This window comes from Prenolepis imparis, unplaced genomic scaffold (genome assembly GCF_030444845.1).
Source record: "Prenolepis imparis isolate NDT839.2.m4 unplaced genomic scaffold, iyPreImpa1.0 SCAF_7, whole genome shotgun sequence".
Classification (NCBI taxonomy): domain Eukaryota; kingdom Metazoa; phylum Arthropoda; class Insecta; order Hymenoptera; family Formicidae; genus Prenolepis; species Prenolepis imparis.
In genome coordinates this window covers 15,700,335-15,715,848 of record NW_028141165.1, presented here as the reverse complement: position 1 = coordinate 15,715,848, position 15,514 = coordinate 15,700,335, and positions in this window count along the sequence as shown.

The following is a 15,514-nucleotide window of genomic DNA, read 5'->3' as shown; positions in this document are numbered from 1 at the left end:
CGCATCCCAAAGAAGCGCAAAACACAAAGTGAAGATGCTTATGTAGATCCAATTCAATCAATTGCACAATCTTTGAAAACACCGTTACCAACACCTACCAATAATGTAGCTGATAATGAAGATGTTGTTAACAATTGCATGAAATTTTTAGGTTCTCTTATAAAAGAATTTAAATGTTCACACTTAAAATTAGAGGTTATGAATTTTGGTACAAACTGTGATAAATATAAAAACAGAAGACTTGAGACAAGCCAAAGAATGAGTGTACAGTTTGAATTTTTTCAGAAAAACAATCTGTACATATTTATTGCTCATATTGCATTGATCTCATAGTTTATATGTACTTTCTTTTTTACTTTATTTTATATAATTCATTGTCTTGCAATCAAATTTTGCACGCACACACTAAACATAATGTTATTTTAAAGTGCATTTAAAAAATTTATTTATAAGATTATAAAGAATTATTTTACAATTCTAAGAGTTTATTTTCGCAAGACAGTTGTTCCTAGTTTAACATATTAATGTTTGCAAAAGGTATGCTACAGATGTTTCTGTAATAATTTTATTTTCAAAAATGTTTATATGTAAAATTAAAAATTTATTTATAAGATTAAAAGTTTATTTGTAAGATTAAAAGTTTATAAGATTATAAAGAATTATTTTACAGTTCTAAGAGTTTATTTTCGCAAGACAATTGTTCCTAGTTTAACGTATAGTATTAATATTTGCAAAAGATATGTTACAGATGTTTCTGTGATAATTTTATTTACAAAAATGTTTATAAGATTATAAAGAATTATTTTTAAGGTATGCTACAGATGTTTCTGTGATAATTTTATTTGTAAAAATAAAGTACATTTATAAAATAAGTACGCCGAACTTGTATTTTTATAGAATATATAGAAATTATAAATTACAATTAACATCGTCCTTAGTAGGAATACAAGGAGAGTTCTAACTCAGGTCCTCCGAGGGGGACGCGGGGCGCTTGAATTTTTATAAACAAAAATGAGCGCCGATGTCCGGCCGCTTTGTGTCAAAAGCGATAACGCGATGAAGGGAGATCACATTTCTGATATGTAATTAAACAATCCGTTAATCATGAAGAGGGGAAGAAATGATTAGACGAAATATAATAAGGACTGCTGCCACTTCAAACCATAGTACGTAATTTGCAAGCGCACAGATACGTCGGTCGAAAAAAGTATAGCGGGTGCAAGTGCTCTATAGAACGTAATTTTAAAAAGTGTGAAAAAATGGAAAAAATCGAGCAGACTGAACGCGACCTGTTGGAGCGGTCCCATCAAGCCGCCACCTTGGGCGAGTATTTTGAATGGGCGCTGCGCTGCGAGGAATTTATCAAACTGCTCGAAGAAAATAGCCGTGTCAAGCGTCCGCGACTCTCGATTGGATATAGAAAATCTTTGGTTGCTAGAATCGCGCGACTCGAGGGTGCAAAAACTCGATTGCAGAGACAGTTTATATCCAGTGGTGGTAATTACAGTGGCGACAATAACGCGGGAAGACTCGTTTGGCGAGAAATCGATACCGCGTTTGAAAATCGTATACTGACCGGTGCGGTGATCAACGCAGACTATATCGAACCGCGACAATTTTTGGAAGATGCTAGTAGTGTAGTACTCGAGCAAGTGCAAGATGTTATAAAAATACACAACTGTAAAAGTAAATACTGTGTTCAACGGTGAGTTTGTGACAGGTGATAAGCGCGCCAACAAAAGTATTAACACGAGAAATTATGAACTTTTTCGCACGTCCGATTTACGCGAGTGGTATGAGCGGCACGTCATCGAAACTACATTGACGTCTCTCGAAGAGTTTCAGGAACGTGATAGCGGATGGGCATTGTCACGAATCCTCGATTTTACGGTCAACGTCAACAAGTGCAATCTTATGCGCGCGGGATGCCATATTAAATTACCGCGAGAAATTATGGCGAAGAGAGCGATAATTAATGTGCAATCTAAAGACAATGCATGTTTCGCGTGGTCAGTGGTGGCCGCTCTGTACCCCACAGAAAGAAATGTGGAACGAGAATTTTCATATCCGCACTATACGACGGTGTTAAATTTACAAAACATTGAGTTTCCGATGACGTTGAATCAAATAAAAAAGTTTGAACATGTAAACGATATCTCAATCAACGTCTATCGAGAGGAAGAAGGAACTATCAGTTCTTCCGATACGACTCGCCGATCAGAAAAAAGAAAAACATGTGAATTTGCTGTACGTGGAGAAGGAGGACGACAACGTTGGACATTTCGCGTATATCAAAAATCTGTCTCGCCTCGTAAGCTCGCAACTGAGCAAACACAATGGTCAAAAATATATCTGTGATCGGTACGTATATTTATTGCAAATTATATATAATTGTAAATAAAATTGTAAATAAAATTGTAAATAAAATTGTAATTTTTTTTCTTTCACAGATGCTTGCATTATTTCGGATCAGAGGACAAGTTGCAGGCACATACGGTAGACTGTGGAGAAATGAACGACTGCGCTATCCGGTTACCAAGCGATAAAGATAAGTGGCTCGGCTTCGACAACTACAACAGAAAAGAGCGGCTTCCATTCATGGTGTATGCCGACTTGGAGTGTGTGCTGAGGAAGACATCGGAACACGTGTCATACTATCAACATCACGAGGTATTTAGCGTTGGGTACTATGTGCAATGCTCGTACGATGAAACATTATCCACATACCGATCTTATCGCGGTGCTGATTGTGTCGCGTGATTCGCCAACAAACTCGAGGAATTAGCGAATCGCATAAAGGGTATTTTATCTGATGATGTCCCCATGATAAATTTAACATCAGACGAGTGGGAAAAATTTCATAGCGCCACGCAATGTCACATTTGTGAAAAACCGTTTGCGCCGGACGATAATCGAGTACGCGTTCATTGTCATCTAACTGGGCGATACAGGGGTCCCGCACACTCAAACTGTAATCTAAATTACAAAGACTCTTATGTCATTCCTGTAGTTTTTCACAATCTATCCGGTTATGACGCACATTTTATCATAAAAGAAATAGCTACCGCATACGAAGAACGTGTAGATGTGCTTCCAATAACAAAAGAAAAATATATTTCATTTACAAAGACTGTCAATAGTACCGACGACGACGACAAAGATCGGAAAGCTTGCATAAAATTACGATTCATCGATTCATACAAATTTCTCAGTGCTAGTCTTGACAAATTAGCATCTTTTCGCGATAAGAATAAGTTAAAAATTTTGCATTTCAATTTTTCCGCATTATCCACTCACAATTTCGAATTATTGACGCGAAAAGGTGTCTTTCCGTATGAGTACATTGACTGCGTGGACAGGCTGCAGGACACGCGTTTACCACCACGCGAATCGTTTTACAGTTCTTTAACCGGTGACATTGTATCCGAGAGCGACTACGCACACGCCGTCAACGTGTGGCAGCAATTCTCCATTCAAACCTTGGGTGAATACAGCGTAGTTCCTTGACCGGTGACACTGTATTCGAGAACGATTACGCGCACGCTGAGAACGTTTGGAATCGATTCTCCCTTCGAACTCTAGGCGAATATAGCGATCTATATTTAAAAACTGATCTCTTGTTATTAGCAGATATTTTTGAAAACTTTCGCGACACTTGCATCGCGAGTTATGGACTCGACCCTGCGTATTATTATACTCTTCCCGGGTATACATGGGACGCCATGTTAAAACATACAAATATTATGTTTCAATTGCTTACCGATATCGACATGGTTATGTTTATCAAACGGGGTATACGCGGCGGTCTAAGTCAATGTTCCAACAGATACGCGCATGCTAATAACAAATACATGCATACGACTCATCGAAAACATCGTCATACCTTATGTATTTCGATGTAAATAATTTGTATGGATGGGCAATGTGTCAATCATTACCTTATGCCGATTTTTGATGGGTCGAAGACGTTTCAAACTTTGACGTTAGCACGATCGCTCCGGATTCGGTCACAGGTTATATTCTTGAGGTCGATCTAGAGTACCCGCAAAGTAAACACAACACACACATTGACCTACCGTGCTGTCCGACGCGCGACAAGCCGCCCGGCAAGCGGGAAGATAAGCTTCTCGCAACACTATATGACAAGAAGCGTTACGTCATACACTACCGCAACCTGCAGCAGTGCACACGTCACGGTCTTCGTATGGTAAAGATACACTGTATACTACAATTTACTCAATCCGCATGGCTCCGCCATTACATCGAACTCAATACAAAATTTAGAACACAAGCGAAAAATGATTCTGAGAAAAATTTATACAAATTGATGAACAACGCGGTTTCAACAATTTCGGCAAAACTATGGAAAACGTTCGAAATCATGTGGATGTAAAATTATTGACAAAGTGGGATGGACCATACGGTGCGGAAGCGATGATCGCGAAACCAAATTTCCATAGCAGGAGCGTCTTTGCGGAAAACCTAATCGCCATCGAATTACGTAAACTAGAAGTAAAATTTAACAAACCAATCTATGTTGGTATGTGTATACTCGATATATCGAAAGTGTTTCTGTATGAATTTCACTACGAGTACATGTCACCGCTCTATCGTGAAAGATGTCGGATAATGTACACCGACACCGACAGTTTAATATATCACATCGAGTGCGACGATGTGTACGAAAACATGAAACGCGATATCGCTAGATTCGATACGAGCGATTATCCAATTGACAACGCGTACGGTATAGCGCATGCAAACAAAAAGGTGCCAGGTTTGATGAAAGACGAGAATAACGGCGCGATAATGACCGAATTCGTCGGACTTAGAGCAAAAATGTACGCGATGAGGGTGGATGGCAAAAAGGACACTAAAAAAGCAAAAAGTGTCAAAAGTAACGTTGTAACGCGTAGTATAACATTCGACGATTATACGCGGTGCCTGAATGACGAGATTGAAATGACACGTCAGCAGTCATGTATTAGATCGAAATTGCATGAAGTGTATACCATCCGCGAGACAAAAATTGCTCTAAGTCCGTACGACGATGAGCGGTATATTATACCTGATTCGACTGACACATTGCCATGGGGACATTACCAGATACCCTTATAAAATATAATAATATAATGTGTGTGTGTGTGTGTAATATATTGTTATGTAACATGTGTGTAATATATTGTAACGATTAAAGGAAAGGATGTATTAATAAAGATTTTGTATTTCATATATTTCATGTATATTTCATATATTTTATATGTTGTACACATTATATTTTTCTTAAAATAAATACAGTCTATATGAATTAAATCACATTGTCCTTATGTATTATGAAGTGACGTTTTTACGCCCGTCACAGGGCCGGCACAGCCCGTAGGGCTCCCGGAGCGTTGGCCGAATCTCTCTCCCCTTTGGGAGGGAGAGGGAGCCTCGTTCCGGGAGCGGGGGGTGGCGGCCCGAGCGGGAGTACTCGAGCTGTGACACCGCCCCCCCGAACTTTTTGGGAGGGCGCGGCGTGGGAGTGGTGCCCCCCTGCGCCGCAACCGGGTTGGTTCCGCACGTTGGCGGGGGAGAGTATCTTCCTCTCGGGGAAGATGCTCTCCCGGGACAGGTAGGGCCAGGTGATGGTGGGAAGTGTTGCAACTGCTAGTTCCCCGCCATCACCGTAAGCGCCAGCGTAGGCACTCGCTGTGGTTTTAGTGCGGTAGCCCTTGGACCCCAACGCCGATCCATGCGTGAATCGGCGATGGGGGACAAGGAGTCCCACATAACCCTCATCCCCTCCCCGGGGGGTGAGTGGTACTATGAGGTTTCCACAGCAATAAAAAAAAAAAAAAAAAAAAAGGGCCGGCACGGCCCGGCCGAGGAAGGGTCAAGAGAGGGCGAATTTTGGTTGGCGAGCGACGAACTTTTCTTCGTCGACTCGTCTTTAGTTATTTAAGTCCCTTAGATTTACCGAGTTGAAGTGAGTGATCGGAGAAGACCCAAATGTATCGAAGGGAGCAGCCATCGTGGGATGGCGGATCTTCAGCGAGAATGGGCGACCTGGGTGGAAGCGGTGCGTTCGGGGACGCCGGATAACGCACGGTCACGTAAGCAAGGGTCCGTTACTGCCGAATACGTTTTCAGCCTCGGATAGCGGAAGGTACTAAGCGGAGGAGAAAATAAAAGGGTACCGACATCTCGAGACAGGGATGACTACTCCAATGGGGCCGCCGGCATCGTCCCGAAGAAATCGGAATCGTCGGAGACTGATCACCTCTCGGCGGGTCCCTCAGCAAGTCGACAAACATCCGAGAAGGAGAGAAGCAGTTATTCGGGACGATGCCGGTACAGCGAGCAGCCATATTATCCGCATCAACATACCGAAACGTACCGAGAGCGGTGTCGAAATAGGATCAAGGATCGGTTATCAGCGGCGCGCGCAGCGCCACAGGAGCCGGCTATCGGCGTACCGCGGGCCCAGAGTCAGACACTGTTCGACGAGACGGCGGCGTGCGAACCACGTGAGACACCGATAAGGACCGCAGTAAATTGTAAGACCACCACTTCGAAATCTCGGTAAGAGCGAACTTGGCGGGGACTCGCGTTTTAATAAAACGGATAAGATTGTTATCGATGTTACTGTTTATTATTTTCGTTACCGAGCACTCGGGAGTGTCCGAAACGCGAGGCCCGTATCGAGATTCGCCATTAACGTAAGAACTGCGCAGCCTCTCTCTCTCCGTGGAGAGCCGTACCGAGTCGACAGTCCAGAATTTTGTATATAAATGTTAGTCTAATTAGTTATCGAGTTTCGTCCTTCTGATTGTCTCGTGTCGAGTATTTGAGTATTGTAATTTGGAGATGTCTTTCTCCCCTCGCCTCCTCGATTGAAATGTAATACGGGATATGTTCCCCTCGGTAGCGATAAATATCGAACCACGATTGTTTTGTAAGACCTCGAGTGTCGAGGATCTACCGAGTCACGAGGCCGTAAATTAGTGATATGAAACATCCATCCATTTTCTGATATGAAATATAGTTATCTAAAATTTTAAGTATTTCGATTTGCTGATTTAATGACTCTCCTTCTCTCCGAAGCTACGAGTACGATTCCCCGCCTTAAGAACCCCGCTCCTCTGCCAATTAGGAAACTGAGTTACCGAGTTTAAGCCGTAACTATTGTAGAACTAATTATCGTGTTATTTTGAGTGGTGCGGCTTGACCGTACCTGGCGCCCAAGCAATCTCGGATTTTTGTGTTTAGAGATACCGAGAAAAGTGACGAAGTTGCGCGGTACTAGGAAGAAAAGTCCGTTGCAAATTTGGCGCCCAACGTGGGGCACGAGGGAAAATTATTTTTAACCTCGGTTAATTTGAGAATTTGCTCAAGCGGCGGAGATAAGGAGAGAGGTCAGGAGAAAGATAGGAGATTTCTTTGTGTTGGCTATCGCAATCACACAGCCGTTCCATATTTCCCGAACATTTTTCGTTTGCTTTGTTGTTTCCTCAAGATTTTTTTTTGTTATCTATGTGTATTTCACGCCTGTATTTATTTAATTGGTATATTTTGAGCTGGGAAAAAGATTTCCTGTGAGACGGTTCTTGCCGAGACGAGTAAACCCCGAATTTGGGGTGCCACCGCGTATACATTGTTTCTCCCTCGAGGCGGAGAACCGCTCGAGTTGCGCGTGCTCGAGCACGCATTCCATTGAAGCTCGCACGCGGCACGGTGAACACCGCGTATCGGTTACATACAATAATATTGTGTATCCTTATACGTTTCCTTTGCGACTCGGTGTGTGATATAGAGTATTCGGGTAAAGCCTTTGCGGTGTCGGAGGTTATATAGTATTAGGAATAAAATTTTTTGACAAGAATATTCGCCTTACGGGGACGTGATAATTAAAGGATTAATTTTCTCTCTCTCTCTCTCTCTCTCTCTCTCTCTCTCTCTCTCTCTCTCTCTCTCTCTCTCTTCATTTCTATTTTCTTTTCGGACTAACCTTACGTCTTTTCGTTCTATATTTTTTTTTCTGTTGTATAAATCCTACCTTTAGTAATAAAATCTTCAGAGTAGCTAGGTGGAATCGAGGGATTCTTCGGGTATTATATATTTTCTTTTTTCCAGATTTTTTTTTTCTTTCGGTGTGTCCCCGCGCGTCTCCGACTTGATCGGATATCTTAGGATGATTAGGCATTATAAATTCTTTTGAGTACTGTATGAAGTGTGAGTTATCGGAAGTCCTCGAGTGAATCACCAAGAATACTCCCGTAAAAATTTGGACGCTCGAAACAGAGGAACTGCCTCCTTATATTTTGAAACTAAACAATCGACATCGCGGTTGCGGAATTTGATGTGTATTGAGTCGCGTTGGGTTGGCGAGGTCGCATAATAGGGAAGTAATATTTATTTGGGAGTCGGAACTCGACAATCTCGCTGGACGGCAAAATATTTAAAGCGTACTGGTCCCGTCTCTTATCGCTCGGTGACGTCCGTGCTGGGTTTAATAACGAGAGATACGCGTTGATTATCGACAATATTTCTTTCTCTCGCGATATTTCGCAATAATGACCACTAAGGAGAGCCTGGGATGGATATGCGTTCTTAAGGTGGACGAGCTGAAGAGGGAACTCGCGGTTAGGAAATTGTCAGTAAAAGGGATTCTCCCCACTCTCCGGAGTAGATTGCTTAGATTCGAGGCCGCGAACCTGGCCGGGAAGGATCTATCTCCGAAATATCCGAAAATTCCTCCGAGGACGAATTAGGAGGAGGGGGCGATCGGAGGGGAGCCTAGGCAGATACCGAGACGACCCCTGACACGGGTGGAGGTCCCGACACCTCCAGAGTTGCGAAGGGCCCTTAACCCACGACTACTTTGCGGTAGGGCAAATGCGGCAATTGACGCGTATAATATTATGAGGAAATGGAACCTCAACTTCTCCGGGGCCCGGGATGGAGAGGCGGAAGCTTTCCTAATTAAAATAGAGCAGGGTCGCCAATTAATTCATTTAGACGATGAGGAAATTTTTAAATGTCTGCCCTTCTTTCTATCGGGCACCGCGGCTCACTGGTTCCGATTGAACCAACATCTTTGGCATACTTGGGGAGCCTTTGAGGCCGTATGGCGTTCACGTTTCGGTTGTCCAAATTTTCAGTTCATGTTGAGGGATGAAATAATGCGCCGGAAACAAGGGGAAGATGAGCCGGTGGTAGATTATATAACCTGTATGCAGGCTTTATTCGAACGCCTAGATCCCACCTGGCATCTAGGCGAGCAACTGAATTACGCCCACCGAAATATGTTACCGAGATTGCGCGTCGCGGTACGCCGTACCGAGATTTACGACTTTCGCTCGTTGGAAACGTTGGCTTCTCAGGTAGAAGAATGCTACGACCTCGACAAGCTACCGGTCGCAACGCGTTCTATTTTCCCGGAACTTGCCTATCGCGCAGCACCACGATCCTCGAAAAATCCTAAGACGATTACCACGGCAGGAATATCCGTGCCGAAACAACAAGGAAAGAGAGGCGGGGTTACCGAAACGGGAGGGAAACCCTCCGCTAACGTGAGCATAGCAGACGCCAAGTTCGAGCCTAAACCCTCAACTTCCGCCGCGAATAATACCCGGTTGGCAGACATGAAGTGCTGGAACTGTGAGGGGAAGGGACACCGATCGCGAGAATGTAGGCAAGCGCGAAATCTCCACTGTTATCGGTGTGGGAAGAAACAGCACACGCTGCGTACCTGTCCTAACTGCTCGGGAAACGGGAGCGGGAGTCGGTAGGTCGGGTCCTAACGGCTCCGGTGGAGAAGACCCGCGAAATTGTAAATTCGGCAGATATCCAGTCGTACGTTACGTTAGATGATACCGAGTTTCCGCCATTGCAGTATTTTAATATTCACATACGGGGAAAACCGTTGACCGCCCTGGTAGACTCCGGTTCCAGTAGAACGCTCGTCGGGAGTGAAGGAATTCAATTGATCAGGTCTCTCAAGATACCCGTATCGCGATACCGAGACGGAAAAATAAGGACAGCCAACGGCCAAATAGCACGAATCGGCGAAATTTGCGAGGTGCTCCTCCAGTTAGGCGACGTCGAGCATAATCTTGTGGTAGGGTTACTACCAGACCTAGCAGTTTCCTGTATTGTCGGGATGGATTTTTTGTGCAAGTTCGGCATAGGGTTAGATTTAGCAAAATCCGAGTGGTTCTTTTCACGACAGCCTACCGTCCGCTACCGGTTCGATTCTACCGAAGGGACCAATTATACGTGCAGCGGACTACCCGAACTCACCATCACCCAACGAGGAAAGTTAGACGAATTTTTAAAAGAGACCGTTCCGATACCGAGCGAAAATCCGGGAGTAACGTCACTTACAGATCATCGTATCGACACCGGATCTAATAGGCCGGTCAAACAACATTGCTATGTAGTTTCTCCGCGAATACAGGAAGTCATACGCGAAGAGGTAGATAAGATGTTACGCGCGGGTATAATTGAGCCTTCGTTCAGTGAATGGTCGAACCCAGTGGTGATGGTGAAGAAATCTAACGGGAAGTACCGATTCTGTCTAGATTTTAGAAGGGTAAACGAGATTTCGAAAAAAGACGCATACCCTCTGCCTAACATGAATAGCATTTTGAATAAACTTCGAGCGGCACATTATATTTCGACCCTCGATCTCAGTCAGGCCTACTTTCAGATCCCTTTAGCGAGAGGAAGTCGGGAAATCACCGCGTTCAGCGTACCGGGTAAAGGGCTGTATCAATTCAGACGGATGCCGTATGGGCTCACCGGAGCTCCGGCCACGTTTCAGAGATTGTTGGATAAATTAATCGGACCGGAGATGGAACCATTCGCGTTCGCATATTTGGATGATATAGTTATCGCGACCCCTACTTTTGAGGAGCATTTAGTTTGGCTGAAGCGAGTCTTAGCAATAATAACTGCTGCGGGTTTGACGATCAATCCGGAGAAGTGTGAGTTCTGCAAATCCCAAGTAAAGTACCTTGGCTTTATCGTTCAGAAGAAAAGACTCACAGTCGATCCGGAAAAGATGCAACCCGTTGTAGAGTTTCCGATACCGAGAAACCTCCGACAACTAAGACGTTTCCTAGGAATGGTCTCTTGGTACCGTAGATTCATACCCCAGTTAGCCACGATTACGGAACCGTTGACCTGTCTACTTAAGAAAAATAAGCGATGGGAGTGGGGGATAGAGCAGTCTAACGCGGTGCAATCCATTAAAGAACACCTCACAACGGCCCCGGTTTTAGCATGCCCAGATTTCGAAAAACCTTTTGTGTTACAAACGGACGCCAGCTCAGTAGGAGTAGGAGCTGTGTTGACACAATCTTTTGGGGAGAGGGAGAGAGTGATCGCTTTCGCGAGTCGAGCCCTCGCGGACCCTGAGAAAAAGTACTCCGTTACCGAGCAGGAGTGTCTAGCCGTTGTGTGGTCCATTAAGAAATTTAGACCGTATCTAGAGGGCTACCGGTTTACAGTCATAACCGACCACAGTAGCCTGAGATGGCTCCATAATTTTAAAAACCCCACGGGCAGGCTAGCGAGATGGGCCCTCGAGTTGCTAGAATACGACTACGAGATCGTACATAGGAAAGGTGCACTACACCATGTGCCTGACGCCTTATCGCGAAGCCACGAGGGGGAAGTTGGTGTTACTTTGATCGCGCCGGTCGAAATAGTCGATATCCCGGATACCGAGAGTACGGATAAATGGTACAAGCGGCGGTACGTACAGGTAGTAGAAGAACCGGAGCGCTACAATCAGTGGAGGGTCTTAGACGAGCGATTGTATTTCCTAAGATCGAAACCGGTTATTTCGGAGATCGTGGAGGATTTGGATAGGTGGAAGCTAGTATTACCGTTGAGGGGGGAAGCGTTACACGAAGCGCACGATGTTCCCCAATCAGGACACCTCGGTATCGATAAAACGTATCAGCGTCTGGCAGTAGCATACTATTGGCCACAAATGTTTAGAGACGTAGTCAAATACGTAAAGAGATGCCATGCGTGTCAAAGGACTAAGATCGAGCAAGCCAACCCTGCGGGACTTATGGGTAGACGGATCCCGGAAGCGCCGTGGACGATAGTCGCGGCGGATATTATGGGGCCGTTACCCCGGAGTAAATCGGGATGTCAGTATCTCTTGGTGATTCAAGATCTATTCACCAAATGGATAGAGTGTAAGACGCTTAGATCGGCGAACGGACCAAAAATTAGGGAGGATCTCGAAGATCTAGTAATTTCGTGATGGGGGACTCCAAAATTTCTATTAACTGATAACGGTACCGAGTTTGTGAATCGCGTAATAAAAGATTTCGCCGATGAACATAAGATAACTCACACGACAGTTCCCCCGTACCACCCTCAAGCGAATCCCGTAGAGAGGAATCCCGTGAATCGGATTTTAAAAACTATGATCATCGCGTTTATACATAAAGACCATAGGGAGTGGGATAAACATATTACCGATTTTAGATTTGCCTATAACACAGCCGTGCATTCCTCGATAGGAACATCGCCGGCCTTTTTGAATCTGGGGCGGGAATTAGTACCGAGGGAAAGGTTGCGAGATCGAGGTAACGATATGACTCAAGTCGAAGCAGCAGACCCCGCGGCTTGGTCAGATAGAATGAACCGCCTCAAGACGATGCAGGAATGGGTTACCGAGAATTTAGAGGGGGCACACCAAAGGCAAGCGTCGTATTACAATCGGCGGCGCCGGCCCCGCGTTTTCCGTACGGGACAGCTCGTACTGAAAAAACAGCACGTTCTGTCTTCCGCCGCGCATCACTTCGCGGCGAAATTGGCACCTAAATTCGAGGGTCCCTTCCGAATCGGCAAGAAACTATCCTCCGTGGTCTACGAGCTGACTCGTCTAGACGGGTCGGCCGTAGGCAAAATACATATACAAGACTTCAAACCGTATCACATTCCTGATCCCGATTAGCTACTTTTCGATATGGGCGACCCCGCAAGGACGGAATGGGCCCGCTTCCTCCGACGATATGAACACCTCGTGCGGTACATCGAGGGGAGCTGCCCCGAATTTTGGACGGATGCAGCAGACGCCCAGGAGACCATCCGAAGTATGGTGGTGACGACCCGTGGAACGGTCGTCAGGGAGTTCCCCTCCGTCAGAGAAACGGTGACGCAAACCGTCATCTCCGGAGAAATCCGAGAGCGTCCCCCGATGCACCATGTCGGACAGCAGGTCCGCTTAACGTCTGGGGGCACCGAAAGGGTTGCCCAGACCGACCATCCGCTACCGAGGGAACGGGCCACGCAAACGGGCACCCCGATACCGAGAGAAAGGGCGCGAACCACCACGACGCCAGTTACCGAGGCGCTACCCCTCGGTTGCTGGAAATGTGGGGGCCGCCACCGATATGCCGCCTGCCTTCGTCCCCGTAGAACGGACTTCTGTTACGGGTGCGGGCGCGCCGGAGTCACGGTACGCACTTGCTCCCGATGCGGACCGTCCTACGAGACGGACGCACCCTCGCAGGACGAGAGAGGCCCGCGACGGACACCTACCCAAGAGCGGAATGGCCGCCGACGGGACACACGCCCCACACCCTACCCCTCCTGGCTCTAAACCGAGCGGCACATCACAGGAGAATTTTTTTTGTTTTCTTTTGCTTTGTTTTTCTTTTTTTATTTTATTATTTTTTTTTGTTTCGTGCCCCCCCCCCTCTAGTCTAAGCCCCTTTGTTTTTTTTCTCTCCCTCCTCTCGGCTGGGATAATAGAGGCTCAAAGTACCAGGGAATCTATAGTTTTTTTTTTTTTTTTTCTAAAATAAGTTTTCTATAGTTTTTTTTGTTTTTTAGTTTGTACGACATATGCGAAGACGAAATAAAAATGTGTTCTTCAGTTGTTGTGTTTAACCCTCCACCTTCTGAATCGTCTAAATGAGAATGGCCGTGATCTCGGGTCCCTGTGTAGTAAATATTGGGACTTAGACGGTACCGGAGACGCCCGGAGAGTATTGGCGAGAGCGCTTAGTTCTGGTGACGTTTTAGGAGTCCTGGTGAAATTGGTGTTTTGGCTTCGGATTGGAGACCGCCACGGTCCTCCCCGGGAAGGGGGGAGTTGTGACGTGACGTTTTTACGCCCGTCACAGGGCACGGCCCGGCCGAGGAAGGGTCGAGAGAGGGCGAATTTTGGCCGGCGAGCGACGAACTTTTCTTCGTCGACTCGTCTTTAGTTATTTAAGTACCTTAGATTTACCGAGTTAAAGTGAGTGGTCGGAGAAGACCCAAATGTACCGAAGGGAGCATCGTGGGATGGCGGATCTGCAGCGAGAATGGGCGACCCGGGTGGAAGCGGTGCGTTCGGGGACGCCGGATAACGCACGGTCACGTAAGGTCTTTATTGTAAAATAAATGAAATAAATAAGCAAGGGCCCGTTACTGCCGAATACGTTTTACAGCCTCGGATAGCGGAAGGAACTAAGCGGAGGAGAAAATAAAAGAGTACCGACATCTCGAGACAGGGATGACTACTCCAATGGGGCCGCCGGCATCGTCCCGAAGAAATCGGAACCGTCGGAGACTGATCACCTCTCGGCGGGTCCCTCAGCAAGTCGACAAACATCCGAGAAGGAGAGAAGCAGTTATTCGGGACGATGCCGGTACAGCGAGCAGCCATATTATCCGCATCAACATACCGAAACGTACCGAGAGCGGTGTCGAAATAGGATCAAGGATCGGTTATCAGCGGCGCGCGCAGCGCCACAGGAGCCGGCTATCGGCGTACCGCGGGCCCAGAGTCAGACACTGTTCGACGAGACGGCGGCGTGCGAACCACGTGAGACACCGATAAGGACCGCAGTAAATTGTAAGACCACCACTTCGAAATCTCGGTAAGAGCGAACTTGGCGGGGACTCGCGTTTTAATAAAACGGATAAGATTGTTATCGATGTTACTGTTTATTATTTTCGTTACCGAGCACTCGGGAGTGTCCGAAACGCGAGGCCCGTATCGAGATTCGCCATTAACGTAAGAACTGCGCAGCCTCTCTCTCTCCGTGGAGAGCCGTACCGAGTCGACAGTCCAGAATTTTGTATATAAATGTTAGTCTAATTAGTTATCGAGTTTCGTCCTTCTGATTGTCTCGTGTCGAGTATTTGAGTATTGTAATTTGGAGATGTCTTTCTCCCCTCGCCTCCTCGATTGAAATGTAATACGGGATATGTTCCCCTCGGTAGCGATAAATATCGAACCACGATTGTTTTGTAAGACCTCGAGTGTCGAGGATCTACCGAGTCACGAGGCCGTAAATTAGTGATATGAAACATCCATCCATTTTCTGATATGAAATATAGTTATCTAAAATTTTAAGTATTTCGATTTGCTGATTTAATGACTCTCCTTCTCTCCGAAGCTACGAGTACGATTCCCCGCCTTAAGAACCCCGCTCCTCTGCCAATTAGGAAACTGAGTTACCGAGTTTAAGCCGTAACTATTGTAGAACTAATTATCGTGTTATTTTGAGTG